The sequence below is a fragment of the Pan paniscus genome, chromosome 5 (assembly GCF_029289425.2).
Source record: "Pan paniscus chromosome 5, NHGRI_mPanPan1-v2.0_pri, whole genome shotgun sequence".
Lineage (NCBI taxonomy): Eukaryota > Metazoa > Chordata > Mammalia > Primates > Hominidae > Pan > Pan paniscus.
In genome coordinates this window covers 154,056,336-154,072,220 of record NC_073254.2, presented here as the reverse complement: position 1 = coordinate 154,072,220, position 15,885 = coordinate 154,056,336, and the positions used below count along the sequence as shown (strand labels likewise).

At 39.8% G+C, this 15,885-nt stretch overlaps 1 long non-coding RNA gene across 1 annotated transcript in view; it reads right to left on the bottom strand.

Moving 5' to 3' along the window:
• Positions 1 to 12,822, bottom strand: part of LOC129398054 (uncharacterized) — a 69,498-nt gene extending 56,676 nt beyond the window's left edge. The window contains exon 1 of the long non-coding RNA XR_008625785.2: positions 12,638 to 12,822. This is a non-coding gene — a long non-coding RNA (uncharacterized LOC129398054). The remainder of the gene's footprint in view (positions 1 to 12,637) is intronic.
• Between the last annotated feature and the right edge of the window lie 3,063 nt (positions 12,823 to 15,885).

The following is a 15,885-nucleotide window of genomic DNA, read 5'->3' as shown; positions in this document are numbered from 1 at the left end:
CTCTTGGGCCTTTTTGGTATTGATTAGGGTAATTGATGAAGAGAAGATTTGGCAGCAGCTGAGAAAAGATAGGCAAATTTACACCGGAAAGGGCATGATCCTACAGAAAAAAATTGTAAAGTGAAGAAAGGGGAACAAGAGGCTGAGGGGAGACAAGAAACAGTGTGGGAATGTCACAGTGAATTCCGGCTCAGGGACTATGTGATCTGGGAATGGCTCGGCCATTTGTCTTCTATAATATTCACATTCTAGAAGCTGTTTTTAGTAATTATATGCTGCATTTTTAAAAGCATTATCCATTTTTTATTTGCTTATAGACATATGTTTCAAATCTTGGCACCATAATAAATTGGATTTGTAGAAACATGTGAACATTCAAGATAGAAATACTGCTTTAAAAAGGGTTATAACTTGAAATGACCCTCAATTAAACATATTTTAAGGTCTTAAATAATTTCAAGAAGTAAAAATTAAAACTTTAGTAAAATTTCAGACTTTCCATTATGTTTTGCTATTGTAAGATTATGAAAACAAACAGATTAATATCTTAGAAATCAGAAGTGTTCCAAAATAACCAAGAAGCTTTCTTTCATGTCTACCTTAGGAAAAAATATTAATAATAATAACAACTAATATTCACTGAGCACATATTGTGTGCCAAGCACTGTTCTGAGTATGTCTATTTTATGGATGAGAAAGCAAAGGTACAGAGAGCTTATCAAGGTCACACAGGTAGGAAACAGCACAGCCATGCATATCCGTGCTCTTAGTCTCTGCAGCAAATTGTGAAATTCTTTCAGGAAACCAATTTGAATAAAATTCATAAGAATTTTAGTTCTTAAAGAATTTTAGTTTCTCTTTTGCTTTAGTTAAAATCTCACTAGGTTAGTTAAATTCTGCTACTAAAATATTGTTACATTCAATGAACTTTTTATGCAAGGTAGTCAAACTAAAACAAAAGCTAAAATAAAGCCTCCGCTCTCCATCCATCACTTCATTTTATAAGCTGTTATAGCAACTTCACCAGCAGATGGCAATGTTGGCTTGGAAAAGTCTTGTGAGCCCACTGCAAATGATTCAAGGGCCAGAATTTTCTGGCACTGGAGAAAAAAGGAGCTGCTTAAGGCTTTTTGAAAGAAGATTTTTGTTTTTGTTGATATAATGATACTGTTGCTTTATTATTTTATGACTTCTCTCTAACCTTCAAGCATTAGCGTTAGACTTGTAGCAAAGGAAAATTCTAGAAACCTTAAAATCACAAGATTTCTGAAACAACACTTTGGACTCATTTTATCAGAGACAAACAATGTCTGCATGACAACAGACATTAAGTATGCTTACTTGCCTTTTTTTTTTCTTTCTTTTTTGAGACAGAATCTCGCTCTGATCCCCGCTCCCCCACCACCCGGGTGGAGTGCAGTGGTGTGATGTGGGCTTACTGCAACCTCCGCCTCCTGGGTTCAAGCAATTCTCCTGCCTCAACCTCTTGAGTAGCTGGGATTACAGGTGTGCACCACCACACCCAGCTAATTTTTTATATTTTTGGTAGAGACAGGGTTTTGCCATGTTGGCCAGGCTGGTCTCAAACTCCTGACCTCAAATGATCCGCCCGCCTCGGCCTCCCAAAGTGCTGGGATTACAGGTGTGAGCCACCGCACCTGCCCTCTTACTTGTTTTTCAAAAATGAAGACAACATTTTAAATTGTAGTTACTTAAAAAGAGAAGCAAAACATGTTTTCCCCAGGACTGAAGTACTATAAGATCATAAGATTTAAAAGCTAAAAGGTAATTAGAATTTTAAGCTCATTAATTATATTGCAGTTTCACTGAAGTCGTATAAACACCATAAAATAAGATAAATAAGATCATTTAATAGAAAAAATCCCTTAAATCATTTGTCTTATGTAACGTAAATGTCGTTTGTAAATATTTACTTGCCTGATTTTCCCAAGGTACTTGATTTTCTCGCTCACTCTATGTTTTCCATAGTAGTAGCTAAAATCACTTTTGTAATGAACAAATGTCAGCAATGCCATAAATGCTGAATATTTCAGGGAGTCCTTATATTAAAATTAAAAGAAACTTCTCTAAGCAACTTTGTTGGGGCTCAAGTACTAATTTATATGGAATTATCTGCTATTAGTGCCTGTCACGATTTTTAAAATCATGAACAAGTTTAGACAGGGAATATCTCCTTCAACTTACTAATCTCTTATAAACTGATTATACTCATTTTGAGATTAATCATTCTGAGGTTTTCATTACCTGTGTTGGTGCCACAAAATGATAAACTTGTACTGAGACTTATTAGTTCCAAACACAAATAATAAGAACCAGTAGACAATTTTCCAAAGTGGATGGCTGAAAGTTTGGCTCTGTGTGACTTAATTTGTTCATTTACTCATTCATTCCTAATTTATTTTTTTCAATAAATGCATACCAAGCACTAAGATATTAGGGCTATAGGGTTGATGAAAACTGTTAAAGTCCTGCCTTGAAGGAACTTACTTTCTAAGAGGCTTATAATAAAAGCTCAGTTTATTAACTGTAAGACATACTGTTATAGTGACATTATACTGACTACTGTAAGCAATACTCTTATTTAATCTTCATAATAAATGCATGAGTTTGGGGCTGGGTGTGGTGGCTCATGCCTGCAATCCCAGCACTTTGGGAGGCTGAGGCCAGCAGATCACCTGAGGCCAGGAGTTAGAGACCAGCCTGCGCAACATGGCAAAACCCTGTCTCTACTAAAAAATACAAAAATTACCCGGGCATGGTGGCATGTGCCTGTAGTCCCAGCTACTCAGGAGGCTGAGACAGGAGAATTGCTTGAACCCAGGAGGCAGAGGTTGCAGTGAGCTGAGATTGTACCACTGCACTCCAGCCTGGGAGATAGAGCGAGACTCCATCTCAAAAGAAAAAAAAATAATAATAAAAAAAAGCATATGAGTTTGGTTCTAATTTACATCAAATGAATAAATATCAAGTAACTTGATATCTTACAGCATGATAGTTTTACCTTGGAAATGGGTGTAAAATTTATTTTTTGGTTGCCAAAAAATGCCATTTGGATAATAAGGGATTGTCTATGGTTTAGATGAAAGTGATTTGATCCATCAAAAAAATTTACTGAACAATTACTATGTGCCTAGTACTCTGCTATAAATTAGTTAAGAAATGGAAAATTATTCCCTTCCTATAAGCCACATATATTCTAGTTACATAGCTGTATTCATTTTTATTCCATTATTTAAGATGGCACCCCGTGAGGAGTCTCTGACCCATCCTCTTCCTACTTCTTATTAAAATTCTTGGGAAAAGAGTATCCAACAGAGCCAGTTACACAGGAGGTTGACAAGTGGCAGGCATGGGAGCAATGGTGCAGGGACTCAGGGTTTCAATCTGAGACCTCCTGTTGAAAAAATAAATAAATAAAAAATAAAATTCTGAGGAAAAGAGAAATATATAAAAACTTGCAGCACTGAAAATCAAGACTGGTAATATTCTAGACCCTAAGAGAAATGTTTCTTAACTCTCAGGAATGGCCTGGGTTGAAATGCCCAGGCTGTGCTGTGACACAGGAAACTGAACAGCCTTAATACCTCCCAAACCGTCTGCCCCTGTTCCAGAAATGCAAGGACTGGACTGGAAGGAAAAATGAAAACAAAAAAAACTCAGGCATCTCTTCCTCCCTGCTGTGACTGCAACTCCCAGAAGACAATTGAACTAGTAGAGAATGCATTGAATCTTGGGCTATGTAATCTCCTAAGTAAAGTACTCTAAGCAGAAAGTGCCAGCTCTGGAAGGAATCGCTTTTCATATTCTCTTTGTGTTCAGTGTCAGAGAAATAGTAGAAGAGGTAAAATACAATCCCATTGGTTCCACAGAACAAAGCTAGATGTAAGCAATTGGTTAGCTGCTAGAATTTGGGCTAGGAGCTGAGTATACTAACCTATTAAACAGTTATAGATCTAAAGAGAACATTTAACCCGCATCCAATTGTCAGACAGTAAAACCAAAAACATCATCCACGCTCTGGCAAATTCCAGGTCTGTTAGGTAACCCCTCATGGGACTATGAATAGGCAAAGAAATAAGAAAACATAGTGTATCCATTAGCAAACGATGCATAGCAAGGCATAGGTTTTTCCCCAAGGCCTATCTCATGATCTTAGGGACATACAACAATAAATATTTATTCTTATAAATGTTTGAGTCAGGTAGGGTTTGGTTAATCTAGGCTGGCTCAGTTGAATATATTTCTCCATAGAGGTGAATACTTTCTAACAGTAATCTGTGATACTACACATAAACAAAAAACATGGGAGATTTTGAAAATGTATTACCGAACCAAAGAAGAGATTCCAGACATTGGAACCCCCCCCCCAGCCCCCACCAAAAGCAAGCAAACAAACTAAACCCTCTAAAAAATATATAAAAATGATTATAGAATCCAGAAGAAAAATTGAGAGGTTAGAAAATGCTTTGAAATTTTCGAGAGGATTCAAAATGATATTCCTATGTAAAATAAGACCAGCAAGTTATAAGACAAAAGACTGAACAGATTTCAAAAGTGCACTAAGACAATGAAAGTAGAAAGATTATGAAATATTTTAAATGAATTTCAAAATGCAGAAATCAAATTAAAAATCCACATTTGAAGCAATAAAGAGCAGACTTGAAATTGGATAAAAATCAGTTATGATGTATAAAAGCCTTTTCATAAAGAAGAGAAGATATTAGAGAATAGATATCTATGATATGAAGTTAAGAGTTCCCCAAGAAAAACTCAAGCAGTTGAAAGAGCAAAAACTATACACATTATTGAGGAAAAAAGTTATCTGAGTTGTGTCAATGCCCTCTAGCCAAAGGCTACCGGGAGCACACTGGTAACTAAACAAGGGTGGTTTTATTGACTTTTCATAACAAAGGAGAAGTGAAATACCATACCATGCTGTGTATGGGGAACTGTGGGGCATGTCAGTAGAGGGTGTGAGAGGACTTACATGATTTTGGCTTGTGTTAGGTGATTCTGGGGAGGGTTCAAACAAGTAAGATTTTTCCCCAAGGTTGGTCTCATGATTGGGTATGTATTAGTTTCTCAGGGCTGCTGTAACAAAGTACTACAAACTGAGTGGCTTCAACAACAGAGATTTATTCTCTTAGAGTTCTGGAGGCTGGAAGCCCAAGATCAAGGTGTGGGCAGGGCCATGCCTCTGAAAGTGGTAGGAGAATATCCATCCTAAGCCTCTCTCCCAGCTTCTGGTAGTTCCTTGGTTTGTGTAGCATAACTCCAGCCTTCACATGGTGTTCTTTCTGTGCATATATGTCTGTGTCCAAATTTACCCTCCCTATAATTATGGACACCAGCCATACCGATTTAGGGACCCATCCTATAGACGAACCCATCTCAACTTAACTATTTCTGGTGCAATGACTCTATTTTGAAACAAGGTCACATTCTGCAGTCCTGAGGGTTAGGACTTCAATATATAAACTTGAGGATGAGGGGAAGGGACAGAATTCAGTGTATAACAGGTATCCTAGTGACCTTATCAAGAAAGAGAGAATAGAATGATGTCAAAGCTGTAATTGGTAAAGAAGTTCTCACTTAGCTTAGGGAGATATTCTTTCACTTTCAGGTTAGGGAGAGATTTGGTCATTTTTGTGGTTTGGAGAATGTTTCTGGTTTTGTCGGTGTTCAGGCATGATTACAGTAGAGTGGCCTTCTTATTGTCCTGATCCGTCTTGGTCACAGAATGATGTCTGTGTCTAGTGTCAGTGTTCTGTGAAATTGTTTTTGTTCAACAGAAGAGGACAAAACTTAGCCATGAGTACCATCCGTGAGTACTCGCAAAGCCAAGACCTAATTGATGGGACAGGGCCAGCTTCCTGCTCTCAGGGTTGCTTTTTACATTCTCAGTCACCTACTTTGATCCAGGGCAGATGAAGTCCAAATCACAGGACATGAATATATGGTTTCTAGGCTGAAATTTTGCTGATTAGGAGGCTTTCCAGAGAACATAGTCTCTATTTCTGTATTTGAACTCTTTTTTTTTTTTTTTTTTTTTTTTTTTTTGAGACGGAGTCTCGCTCTGTCGCCCAGGCTGGAGTGCAGTGGCGCGATCTCGGCTCACTGCAAGCTCCGCCTCCCGGGTTCACGCCATTCTCCTGCCTCAGCCTCCCGAGTAGCTGGGACTACAGGCGCCCGCTACCACGCCCGGCTAATTTTTGTATTTTTAGTAGAGACGGGGTTTCACCGTGTTAGCCAGGATGGTCTCGATCTCCTGACCTCGTGATCCGCCCGCCTCGGCCTCCCAAAGTGCTGGGATTACAGGCGTGAGCCACCGCGCCCGGCGTATTTGAACTCTTTAAGACTCCAAATTTCACCCTTTTAGAACTCTCTTTTTTGTTTCCTGTTATCTCAGTAATTGAAAAAAATAAAAATAAAATATAACTCTCCTTTGAGCAGTGTGAAGTTCTTTTTCGTTTCTCCAAAACAAATACCAACCTTACCCTGGTTTCAGAATCACCAATAGAAAGATAAACTAGAAAATGTACTTTCAAAATATATGAGGTGGTCAAACCCTATGTTTCACAGAGAGAGAAAGCCCGATTCCTTTCCATGGAGAGTCAAGGGCAGGGAGCTGCCCTTAGCTGTGCTTAGATGGATATATGGAGCTGCGGAAAGCTGGTTTCATTAAAGAAGTTCTGAATTACAGTGACAGCGAGGACTGTTTCTTTCTTGTGTTTCAGCAAGGGGGAAGGGATAGATTCTGAGTTTGGTCATTGCTGAGAAACTTTTAAATCAAAGCTGTGCAAAGCTCCAGATTTATCAATGGCCAAAGGACATATAAATCTATTCTAAATCAGGGTTTGGGGAATGAATTCTATTTTATTACTAGGTGCTGAATCAGCTGCCTTATCACATTTCTGCTATAGATTGGATAGAAATATTTCTGAAAAAGTCATCTAGTTTGATCAAGAGATTTAAAAACATGGAACATATTATGAACAATCGCAATGTTTAGGATTAAAGGAAACTTATTGTTTCTAGAGTAAATTTTATTGCTTTGTAGATGTATATCTCATATCCTCTTAAAATATGTAACTACTGTGGACTTTACTAAGCTTTAAAATTCAGTTCCCAGGCCTCTTCACTTATGTTGTAGTCCTTTCACATTACTGCTAAGAACCTGGCACCACTTTAGTAAAATGTAAAATGATGGCTTGTCTATCTGTTTAATCCCACCCCTCCTCCACTCCCTCTTCCCCAGGCCTCTAAAGAAGTTCTGTAAAAGGGCTTAGAGAAACCAAACTGCTTCTTAATCCTCTAATATGTATTAAAATAGTTCTGTGCTTAATGAGTTTAAATTCCAAAAAACAAAATAAGGTTCTACAAGTCTTAACTTTAGGCACCTCCTTCTCTTCTGGGCAAACTTTTAACTTCTTTTTTTTTTTTTTTTTGAGATGGGGTCTCACTCTGTGAGGCTGGAGTGAAGTGGCACAATCATGGCTCACTGCAACCTCCGCCTCACAGGCTCCAGCAGTCCTCCCACCTCAGCCTCCCAAGTAGCTGAGACTACAGGCACCCACCACCACACCCAGCTAAAGCTTCTTATCAGTAATTGACACATGGTCAATTCTGATTCTGGGACCAGGATGCACATTCGTTTTGCCATTGGCCTGAGTCAAATACAATTGGGATAGTTAATATTCTGTAGAAATTTTAAAAATCATACGCTATTAATAGCCTAAACCTACACATCAGCAATTTTGTACTTTGCTATGTTTTGGATAGCCTCAGCACTGAAGTAGTGTGGTGCAGCTGAAAGACTATGTCTTTGGTTTCAGTAGGCTTTCCTCCTTCACAGACTCTGTGGCCTTAAATAGCTCTTTACATACTCATGTTTCTCTCCTTTAAAGTGAGGGTGAAAAGGTAGTTTGTTAGAAGCCAATGAGATAATGGATGCCAGACATCAAATATTAGTGTTCTTCTTTTCATTTTCTTCCATTATATAATTATGAGTGCGGTATATTAGTCTTATCACAGAAAACACATATAATGCTCATTGCACTAAGCATTGTGACACACACACACACACACGTATATAAAATTCATTTAAGTAGTCAGAGGTCATACGAAGGAAGAGGATTGAAGAACTCTTTAATTCTCCCTTTCACCAGCTCTCTTCTGCTCTTTCCATCTGCCTCTCTGATATGGTTTGGCTGTGTCCCCACCCAAATCTCATCTTAAATTCCCACATGTTGTGGGAGGAACCCAGTGGGAGGTGATTCAGTCATGGGGGTGGGTCTTTCCTGTGCTGTTCTCATGATATTGAGTAAGTCTCACAAGATCTGATGGTTTGAAAAAGGGGAGTTTCCCTGCACAAGCCTTTTCTCTTGTCTGCCACCGTGAGAGACATGACTTTCACCTTCCACCATAATTGTGAGGCCTCCCCAGCCATATGGAACTGTAAGTCCAATGAACCTCTTTCTTTTGTAAGTTGCCCAGTCTCAGGTATGTCTTTATCAGCACCATGAAAATGGACTAACATACTCTCCATCTTTCTGTCTTAGCTTCTTAGTTTTTCTCTGTTTTCATGCCTTCCCCTTTCTGCTGGAGCTTCCCAACCCTTAGTCTCAACATGGGTCCTTCTGGTCCTATGCATTCTAGGGCCTTGACTTATTCTACTGTGAAGTGATTCTTAAATCTTGGACCTTATGGATTATACATCTTTTTTTTTTTTTAATAGAGTGGACCATAATAAGTTGTCTAGTTTCTTTTAAAAATTTTCAAATAGAGAAATTACAAAAAACAAAAAACTAAGCAACTACTCTCTATCACCACTTTCATGTTTTCTGTTTGTTTGTTTGTTTGCTTCTTTGTTTTTGTTTTGTTTTGAGACAGAGTCTCACCCTGTCGCCCAGGCTGGAGTGCAATGGCGCAATCTCAGCTCACTGCAACCTCCAACTCCTGGGTTCAAGCGATTCTCATGTCTCAGCCTCCCAAGTAGCTGGGACTACAGGCGACTGCCACCATGCCCATCTATTATTTGTATTTTTAGTAGAGATGGGGTTTCACCATATTGGTCAAGCTGGTCTTGAACTCCTGACCTCAAGTGATCAGCCTGTCTAGGCCTCCCAAAGTCCTGGGATTACAGACATGAGCCACTGTGCCCGGCCCAAATTCATGTTTTTAAAAAATGATTCATATTTTAATATCAAAAAATAGTTGGAAGAACCTAATCTCAAAATAAAAGGAAGTCCTTTATATTGAATGATTTACCATTATAAAAAATTCTCTGGATAGCTTTTCTTTTTCTCAGTCTCTTTTAATCTGGTAAAAATTTGAATCCAGAGGCTGGCTTTAAAAATTACTTTCTGTTTTTCTTTATCTTTCTCTTCTTCTTCCTTTTTGTCTTTTTCCCTCACCCCTCTTATCAAAATGTATTTTCCTTGTGCTCTACTTCTTGAAAGCCTGCCTAGTGACAAGAATTAATTTAAAAAGCCAAATTTATGGTGAAAAATAGCGCAAGATGTTACTGTTCCTTTCTAAGTGTTTCTATCTGTTGACTTTTCAGCTCAAATAATAAAGATATTTTGTAAGCTCATGTCACTCAAAATTTCAGAGGTCAGATAGGATTGGTTTGATTTGTAAGTTTTTAAAGATGTTATTAAAGACCCAGCATATCTGCCTCCTCTCATTGTTCTAATCACATAAATCTGGCTCTCCCTCATGCTCATAAGATTGTGGCAAACAGTATCTGAGGGATGTTTCCTCAACCACATCCAGAGAGAAAGCCTGTCCATGGTTATATTTATCATTATATTTTGATGCTGGCCTTTCTGGTAGCAGAACTGTTTTGAAAGCCATAGTGAGCCAAACAGATCTTTCAGCAGGCAGCTGCCTGTACCACCAGAAGTCCCACTTGCAGGGGGAACATTAAGAATTGACTGTTTTGTAATTGGCCAGAGTCCCATCTTTCCAAGACTTCTTTCTGTCAACATATAATTATTGAGTTCCTGCGCTAAGTCTTCAATGAAGCATGAGGGGAAGGACGAGTTAAACTGTATGCTGTATTTCCTCTCCATTATCAATGCTGAATTTTAAACCAAACCACCAAAATGCCTATTATTTAAATTACAAATGCTATTTTATCCTGGGGAGCAGAATAAATTATTGGAATATTTATTCGCATTTAAAAAAAATTTTGTAGGGAACCTGAAGAATGGGATTGTTTTTTCCTCCTTTCACACCCTAAGAAATTAGATTCTGACTCTGTGCTCCCTGACGTCAGGATATTTTTATTGTTGAACTAAAAACAGAAGGTAGAACATGCTCAGAGTAAGCCCTTCCCTGCCTCACCAATCCTCCAGCTTGGCTTTTGTTCCAGGAATAGAGGACCATCAAGGGAGGCCTGTACTGTGGGTGGAGGAGCCAGAACTGACCAGACAAGGATGCAGGAGTATTGGTTCCAGAACCTGAGGAGAAACTGGCATTTAGGGGGTTCATGCTGAGTGGGTCCTTGTGCCCCAAGAGGACCTAAGACCTTCCTTATGAGGTGGCTCGTAACTGATAAAGGAACTGAATACTAATAATGAATATTAATACTAATGTCAAGGGGAGTGTACTTATGTCAAGGGGAGTGTTTCCTGATGTTTCCTCCCACATGGAGGGATCTCCATGAGTCAAACACCTAATCTCTCTCCACCCATAACTGTTGGTCCTCCCAGGCAAGGAGAAGCCACTGCTCTGATGAATAGGTTGGCGGAAGGAACCAGGTCTGCACATCCCAGGTCTATTCCATTCTTCCTTGATCTCTTCTGCTATCAATTCTCCAGGCTCTGCCCTAAGGAACAAGGACTGCAGTTGCAGCCTTGGCTGGGCAGGTGAACCAGTCTATCTCTGGGGTTTGGTATTAGCAAACCATTCAGTCATCCTCCCCAGCCTAGTTTTCTCAGTATCTAAAGTGATATTTTGATCTCCACCTGCACTGTTCCCGCACCTGTCTCTCAATGGGTCCTTAACTCAAGTAGCAGAGAAAAGGAAGTGCCATGTATTGACCCCTTCAGACACCAACAACTAAGGATCATGGCCTTGGACACTGAGGTAACAATTCTTCCTGCCCACTTTGAATAAACCATTCAAGCATTCATTTATTTATTCAACAAATATGAATTGACTGCCCGAGATGTGCTAGGCACAGTTCTCAGCAGTGGAAATATGCCAGATGGGTGTCTCAACCCCAGCAATGATATAGTGAAGACAAGATGCCTTTTATGTGTTTGGGGGGCATCATGTAAGTCCTCAGATCCCTAATGACACTCCCAAAACATGACTGATGTATGTAATTTAGAATAAATAATACAATCGTTTGCACATATAAGTACTGTAGATCAAATTCATAACCACTACTAATAATTTAAATTTATTTAGAAAGGGTAGCTGTTCATTGAGGGAGCTAGAGGGCAGGATAGGAAGGGAAAAGATAGGACCTTTCCTTGAACTATACAGCGGTTATACGAACAACATAAAAATTGATAATCTTTTCACCCACATCTATTCTATCACATGGAGAAAAAAATTCTAACCTCAAGTAAACTGGGTTCAAAATGAGAAAAGTAAAATGTTAAAAACAAAAAAGGCTAAGATACATCACTCTTTTCTCTTCATACAAAAATTTTTAAAGTTATTGCACAGAAAAATAAATTCATATATGTTGATTCAACACTTGTCAGATTTAAAGTAGTCTTTAAATAACTGGATGGCCAAAATACCATATTTCTAAGAAGGCTGTGTATTAGTGTGTTCTCACACTGCTAATAAAGACATACCCAAGACTGGGTAATTTATAAAGGAAAGAGGTTTAATGGACTCACAGTTCCACGTGGCTGGGGAAGCCTCACAATCATGGCAGAAGGCGAATGAGGAGCAAAGTCATGTCTTACATGGTGGCAGGCAAGAGGGCATGTGCCAGGGACCTCCCTTTTATAAAACCATCAGTTCTCATGAGACTTATTCACTATCATGAGAAAAGTATGGGAAATACCTGCTCCCATGATACAATTGCCCCCTACCGCATCCCTTCCACAACATTTGGGAATTATGGGAGCTACAATTCAAGATGAGATTTGGGCAGGGACACAGCTAAACCATATCAGGAATATTAATCGGACAGAATAACAAAAACCCCATAATCTCCTTCAAGATCTTTAAATGATCTATTGCAGTCCCCATACCTTGCTTATTTCGAAAACTCTAAAGGAAAAAGATTTTGAACCACAAAATAATAAAGATTATTATTATTCTCATTTAAATTCCTTTTTTTAGAAACAGGGTCTTGCTCTGTTGCCCAGGCTGGAGTGCAGTGGGACAATCAGAGTTCACTGTAAACCTTGAACTTCTGGGCTCAAGTGATCCTCCCACCTCAGCCTCCAGAGTAGCTGGGACTACAGGCATGCACCACCATGCCCTCCTAATTTTTTTAATTTTTTGTAGAGATGGGGTCTCATTGTGTTGGCCAGACTGGTCTTGAACTCCTAGCCTGTATTAGTCAGGGTTCTCTAGAGGGACAGGACTGATAGGATAGATGTATATATGAAAGAGAGTTTATTAAGGAGTATCGACTCACACAGTCACGAGGTGAAGTTCCACAATAGGCCGTCTGCAAGCTGAGGAGCAGAGAAGCCAGTCCGAGTCCCCAAATCTCAAAAGCAGGGAAGCTAACAGTGCAGCCTTCAGTCTGTGGCAAAGGCCCGAGAGCCCCTGGCAAACCACTGGTGTAGGTCCAAGAGTCCAAAAGCTGAAGAACCTGGAGTCCAGTGATCGAGGGTATGAAGCATCCAGCACTGGAGAAAAATGGAGGCCAGAAGATTTAGCCAGTCTAGTCTTTCCATGTTCTTCTGCCCGCTTTTATTCTAGCTGTGCTGGCAGCTGATTGCATTGTGCCCACCCAGATTGAGGGTGGGTCTGCCTCTCCCAGTCCACTGACTCAAATGTTAATCTCCTTTGGCAACACCCTCACAGACACACCCAGTAACAATACTTTGCATCATTCAATCCAATCAAGTTGACACTTAATATTAACCATCACATGGCCTCAAGTAATTCTCCTGCCTCTGCCTCCCCAGGTGCTGAGATTACAGGTGTGAGCCACCACGCCTAGCTCATTTTTAATTTTTGTCTGTGACTAAAGCCATGCACCAGAAGCATTTAAAAATTATCCATTTTCTTCTCATTTACCATGTTTGCCAAATCCAAATGTGAAATGCAAGAAATAGCTTTAGTTTAGTTAAGATTTTTAAAATACGTGTAAGAAAAAGACATGTTACCATGCCAAATTTCTACCATGCTCTAATCACAGAAAGTTGGATTTAATTTACATAATAGCTATTGCAAAACTTGTTCCTTGGCAAGTAGCTCTGGCTCTCAGCAAAGTCATGAAGTGGGTAAATTCTCTTTTGGTCCACCTAATTCAAACTTCTTTTTTTGGGGGGTGGGGAACAGAGTTTTGCTCTTGCTGCACAAGCTGGAGTGCAATGGTGCAATCTCAGCTCACTGCAACCTCAGCCTCCCAGGTTCAAGCGATTCTCCTGCCTCAGCCTCCTAAATAGCTGGGATTACAGGCACCTGCCACTACACCTGGCTAATTTTTATATTTTTAGTAGAGACAGGGTTTCACCATGTTGGCCATGATTGTCTCAAATTCCTGACCTCAAGTGATCCGCCCGCTTTGGCCTCCCAATGTGCTGGGATTACAGGCGTGAGCCACTGCGTCCGGCCTCCAATTCACACTTCTTAATGCCCAGGCCTCACTCCACCCACTATTCCACTGTGGTCTTCTGATTTCCCTACTAGAAAATTTCAAATTTCGGTAGATAGCTCTCTTAAAAAAAATTAATTTTAAGAATATGCAGATAAGAAATACAAGTGAGCAAAATGAGATATGAGAAGGCTTCAATATAATTCTGCATATACATCTGAATTATGATGTCACATTGGACTATACTTTGTTTACATGTCTGACTCTCACACCGGATTAATAATTCTGTAGCATAGACTCACTCTTGTTCACATTTGAATCTCCCCTCCCTAGCACAGGCCATGACACACAATAGGTGATCAATTTATTTTTGTTAATAATGAATGAAGGTTTATCACATTTGGCAACATATTTGTTGTCCCTATTCATCTAAATTGCTACCTCTAATTCCCATTTCATCTTTTCTCAAAAGGCATTTTGAAATTGGATGAGTGAGCAGAATAGAAATGTGACTTCCATGGAGGGCAAGCAGAAAACAACTTTATTATTTCTCTTCATTGCCCTTTCAAACCTGTTCTATAAAGGTATTTTTTTCTCTGCTTGTTGGATAAAATCCAAAACAGGCCTCAAGAATCTTATAATAACTCTCAGAAGATAAAAAAGACCTTCAGTTCCTTCTAGTCATATCAGCTTTATTTCAATAATCGATATATCTAGTTCCATGTAGAGCAATAAATCCAAACTTAAGTTAAGACTTCTTCCTTACCCAGTTCAGGCCTCCTCTGGGCTGGAAACTTGCAGTGGGAAAGAGGAATGTGGTAGTTTCCTTTCGATTTCCTTGATTTTCTCTTCTTTCCCAGCTGATCTGAGGCCCTAATTGAGGATGGGGTATGGAGGCTCCAAGCTGACTTTTTTCCTTTGAGTGCACTTGTGGGTTCTTCAGAGGTCTCTGTGAGACTTCACATTGCCCAGTTTTCTCATGAGGGACTCATTCTCTAGCTGAACTGTTGTAACAACCCTCACCTTCAGCACCTGACCCTTGTTCCCTTGCCCTGATACTGATGGGATCCCCTCACTCAGCTGCTCTCCTATGTAGGATTCCTTCCAGATGGATCCAGTTACAATCCTCATTGCCCATGTGGTTCATGGCAATCTCAAGCTTTTCTGCCCTCATACATGGCATCAGCTTAGCCTTTTAGCTTTGGCTCCATGCATAAGAGCCAAACACATTACCAACTCTAAGCCACACTCATCAACCTTTCCAAGTGTGTCTCCGAAGCCCTTCTCACTACACTTGGGGTAAAGGTCCCCGAGTCTCTCCCCTCTGCAATGTCTGGGGTTAGGGGGAGAAAAAGACATCAGCTTGCCAATAATTTTTTCAACATGAACTCTTACTCAATCTCAACCTCTTAACCCTTTGGTGGATGTTAGGATGGCAGAGGTTTTTGATCACCTTCTTTGCTAGCTCCATATAGGAGGCTAAGCACTTCACTTGGGAATATGGGAACATTTACCATCTATGATTTTTGACTCAACCTTTGGAGACAGCAGTCAATATCAAGAGCAAAGGTGTCCTATATTAATATCCTATGCAAACACAAAAGGCAGGGTTCATAGTAGCCTATTGTTTCGAACCCAGACTCTTTTAAAAATATAGTGGTTAGGTTTTAGTGCAAAATGCTGAATGAGTATATGTTACCAATAAAGAAATATAGGGTGAAAACAACCACAGCAGGCAATGAATGGACTGGAGATTTTGACTGTTTCTAGAATACGGAAAGAAGATCGTGTAGTATTGAATAAGAAGACAAGCAACCTGAGTGCCTTCAAGAGAAGGCTACAGTGGAGGTGGCAGCTGTTCTCCTGTGCAAGCTCCAGGGACCCCTAAGCTCAGGATTGGCCAAAACAAAAGCAAGAGTAGGCAGCAGGCATTTAAGGCATTAAATGCTAGTGGGTACCTTGACATCTATCTTTTCTAACCCTACATTTATCAAGGAACCAGTTCTACCGTGCTTAGTCCCCAGTGTGGGGACAAAAATGACTCCATTTTGGGTGCTAATCCACCATGTTGACTTCTGACAAGCCCTAGTCTCATGAATGCCTCCTGCTTCCTACTT